The 4210-nt window shown below is 51.0% G+C and overlaps 2 non-coding genes across 2 annotated transcripts; one reads left to right on the forward strand and one right to left on the reverse strand.

Moving 5' to 3' along the window:
* Nucleotides 1–1110: 1110 nt before the first annotated feature.
* Nucleotides 1111–1206, forward strand: TRNAI-UAU. Its single transcript has 2 exons — nucleotides 1111–1148; nucleotides 1171–1206. It is a non-coding gene; the product is annotated as a tRNA-Ile (tRNA).
* A 1966-nt stretch (nucleotides 1207–3172) lies between these two features.
* TRNAI-AAU lies at nucleotides 3173–3246 on the reverse strand. The gene has a single exon. It is a non-coding gene; the product is annotated as a tRNA-Ile (tRNA).
* Between the last annotated feature and the right edge of the window lie 964 nt (nucleotides 3247–4210).

Below are 4210 nucleotides of genomic sequence, written 5' to 3' on the forward strand. Positions count from 1 at the left end.
GGAAGGGTAATGCAAGCCAGGGAGACCAGGTAGGAAGCTCTTTCAGTTATCTGGGTAAAGGACAACAGAGACCGGGACTCAGCAGTCAGTGGTTAGTGGAAGAAAAGGCTCAGCTGGAACCTGTCAAGATTTTGGGAGACATGCTGTTTTCCAGAGCTAAGGCCCAGCAAGCAAGCTGTGCCCTGAGCTTGGCATAACAACAATCCCTTGCGCTCACCCTCTGGATGATCTCAGCCATAGCAAAATTCCAGAATTGTTTCATATGATTGTTGCATTGCTTTGACCAGCACCAGGTGCTCTCTGAGCTCGGACAAGCACCTGTTGTATCCATGTTCTGATCTTGAAACCCTGCTATGAATCAAACTTGCCTCATTGTTACTGTTACCTCTCATGATCAGGGCTACAACTCACTGTATAGTCATAGGTATACGTATTGAGATCTTCCCACACTGCTTCGAGTTCCCCCCACCCCACTAGAGGCAGGACAATTGTGATGGTTCTGTCAGGAGGCTTGGCCCACACCCCTTTTTGCTTTAAGCTTTACCTGTTTTCTGAAAGAAAAAATGAAAGCTGCAAAATCAGGGAAAGATCTGTGGTCAAGTAAAAACTCCCGCCCTCCCTGGGCCCATTCGCATTCTCAATAGCAAAGGGTTGGGGAAGCCCTTCCTATATTACCCATTCCCCCCGCACACAGTGTGCGTGTGCGCTCAGTGCACACATTGGTCTGATGCGTGGAGGGGAAATGTCGGTCTCTCTGAGGAAGCAAAAGCGATGGATGTGGAAGCCATCTGCAATTTGAGACTTTTCCCCTGGTGACAGAGAAGTCGTTCCGTTCGTGGGTCCTGGTGGGCTTCTGGTGACCAAGGCGTGGCAGCGGTGTGGGTGTAGGCTACAGAGGGGCTGGTGGTACCAAGGGCCCGGCATGCCGGACGTTTTCCCCTTGGCTGTCCTTTTGTCCAAGACATGCTATGTGTGCTATCCTCTCCAAGACTGTTCAGTCGTGGCTAAGTGGTCGGGAGCCGTGAGGTGTGAGGCGAGATTCCATTTGGAAGTGCTAACTCCTTGTGTTGCCTCTGGCTGGTGAGGGAGGCGAGGGAGGAGCCTTTCGCGGCTCCAGTGGCGCAATCGGTTAGCGCGCGGTACTTATACAGCAGTACTAGTGGGCGAGAGATGCCGAGGTTGTGAGTTCGATCCTCACCTGGAGCAGTGCTTTTTTTTTTTTTTTTCCCCTCGGAATTTTTGTTTTTTCCTTGCATTGCAGCAGAGTGGCAGGAGCCGGGATCCGAGCTACTAGGCGCGCCAGGACTGGATCGTTTTCGGGGCGGGGGTGGGAAGGGGAGGAAAGATTTGACGGGCATTTATTAAGCCCCTGCTAGGTCCGGGAGGTTGCGCTGGCTGCTGTGCTAAAGCTGAAGACTAAACTGCCCTACGGGAGCCTACGTACTAGAACAACCACGCCCAGAAGTGAAAACGAGATGATTTAGGGAGAGAGCCCTCTGACAACTGCAAGGAGGGGTGCGGGCAGAATCGCAGGAAACTCTGCCCGAGCCATCCAGTGTTTCAGCTGAGATTCGAAGGGAGCGAAGGCTTGCCAGAGGCTCGTCCGAGGAGATCCGGTATTTTCCAGGCAGGAAGGCAGCAGATGGGATCGGCAAGTAGGCCAGTTGACCCGGAAGGTAGAGTGTGTGAAGGCGAGTCATTTGAACTTAGTCTGGAAAGGGAGGCCGGGGGCAGAATGAGCAGGCCGTGATAGAAAAGCCAAGCTGAGGAGTTCGTATCCTAGACTAATAGGTAATAGGGAGCCACTGAAGATTCTCCAACGGCAAAGCAGCAAGGCCAGACGCCCCGCTTTAGGAAGATTCTTTTGGCAGCAGGACCGATCGGGGTGGGGGTAGGGGGCGGAACGAGCGAGAAGCAGGAAGAACAGGTAACCGGGCCGCTACATTAGTCCGGGTGAGATAGGTGCTGAGGCCTACACTAACTAGGACAGCCTGCATCCTTGAAAAGTGGAGATCACCCAAACATGGACCTGGCCACTGCTTGCCAGAGAAATAGCACGAATTTGATTTCTTTAGGGACACAAACCTCCTGGACCCCAGCTGTCCCAGGCAAAGAGAGAACTGGGACCGCAGCCCGTGGCAGGAACTGGTCGAAGTGCGTGGAACTCAAAGAGCCAAGGGCTCCCGGCTAGAGGTGGAAGCTTCTGGGAAGTTGAGAGATTTGGATCTTTGGATCCCTGCCTTTGTGATGAAACTCCTTCCTAAACTAGCTAAAGGCCCGAGATGTGATTCTCCTGGGGACCCTTCCCCCGGAGCAAGAAGGGAAAGCAAAGGTCAGCAGCCCCTGGCGACTCAGAGTGGAGAAGGAAGAGAGCCAGACCTGCATAGAGAGGGCCCATCGGAGTCTGGAGTCAAGGGGAGACGAGCTTCGGAATTCTGTATCTCCCATTGAGAAAAAAAAAGTGACAAAAAAGAGCAGGGGACCACTGGAAAGTAGAGTGGACTTGCTACCCGTTGTGGAGAAGGGGAAACATCCTCTGTCATCCTGTCATGACCTGCCCTTTCTTCGAGGTGAAAGCACTATGGCTCCTGACCAGAGGGGCTTCGGTTCCACCCCTTCAAAGCCTTCCTGGATGGAACTCGAAGCTCACTGAGAAGCGAGAGCGCCTGGAACCAAGTGGCAATCAACCTCTTTATTAACAATTTAGTGAGCAGGTACTGCTGGGTACAGAACAAGAGGATTTTGATTCTAGGTGTGGCCCCTGCTCTCAAGCAGTTTTTACGATCTGGTTGGTCAAGGGACATATACATACGCAGTAAAAAATATGAATGACAAGTCCACCTCCCAAGGCCTCTACCATGGGACTTGTGGCTCTGTCCAGGAATACACTAGCTCCTCATCTCGGCCTGGCCGATTTTCAGCTCTTTCCGAGTCAGCTCTAGAAGCCCCACTCTACAGGATATGTTTTCCCAATTCCACCACGTATCTATTTTGTATCTAAAACACTCGAGGAGAGATACTGTTTTTAATCTTTATTCTTTGATCGCTTGTTGGGATTGATTGTTGGATTTCCATAGAATTTCTTCAAAACACCCTACATTCAAGAGTGTAGGAGGCACGTTGTCCCTCTAGCAAAGAGTTTCTGCCACCTCTTCTAGAAGTAGAACAAGTGTGGCCCGTACAGGGATCGAACCCGCGACCTTGGCGTTATTAGCATCACGCTCTAACCAACTGAGCCAACCGACCCGCATGTCACACTCTTCCGAAAGCCTTCATAAATGTTGTTAGGAAACTCAGAGCATCCTGGAATAGTTATTTATTATTCCTGAAGGAATCAGCCAGACAACTGGGCTCAGGATTTGCCATTCTTCCTACGCCTCCTGGAGCAACCGCCTACAGTGGCTCACACTTCTGGTCCACAGAGTACTTCTGTAAAAGCCACTTCACACTTCCCATTTCTATTCAACTCCATTTCCACACTGCAGTGGGGAACCGACCTGGATTTGAGAGTGCTTTTAAAAGCGAGGGCTTTTAGAGAGAATAGAGTCCGGGAAGAGAGTCCTAGGGAATCTGATACTGGAAATTACCAAGAAATGCCTAGATCTTCCCGTTGCATTCATTTGCTCCAGAGACATGAAGACCACGGGACACCGAGGGCATCGGATTGCAAAAGCACTGTGTAGAACCCACAAGCAAAAGGACCAGACCTCTCTGATGTCGCCTAAATTCAAGGATCCTAGCAACTCACTAGGACTCCAAAGAGGGTTCTCTTCAGCACCATCCCGCCGCCCCAGCGCCATTCTCTGTCCTTACTATGTACAGCCCAGGGATTTCATTGGTTCAGTAAGAAGTCTTCACCTTTTCCCCTCCTCAAAAAGGCCCGAGATCCTTTCACTTGGGAGATGCCATAGCTATACTTACCCGGGTAAGGTTTGTCAAAAGGCAAACATCAAAATAGTCTGTTCTCTGAGTTTCAACACAATGCTATGTCTTTCGCTGCACTTGGATCAGACTTGACTTCAGGACAAGTGACTTCCAGAGGAGGGAGCAGAGAGTTAGAATCCTGGGGCCCATTACTTCCCCAGGTGACAAAGGGCATTCTCCTTTTGTTTCTGCTCTCCTACAGGCAACAAGTAGCCTTATTGCCTAGGAAGGGGCTTACAATCCACCTAAAGAGTGCCCCAGGCAAGAGTGTGACCTTGGTTTCCCA

Source organism: Vombatus ursinus, unplaced genomic scaffold, assembly GCF_900497805.2.
Source record: "Vombatus ursinus unplaced genomic scaffold, bare-nosed wombat genome assembly UNPS02003217.1, whole genome shotgun sequence".
Taxonomy (NCBI): domain Eukaryota; kingdom Metazoa; phylum Chordata; class Mammalia; order Diprotodontia; family Vombatidae; genus Vombatus; species Vombatus ursinus.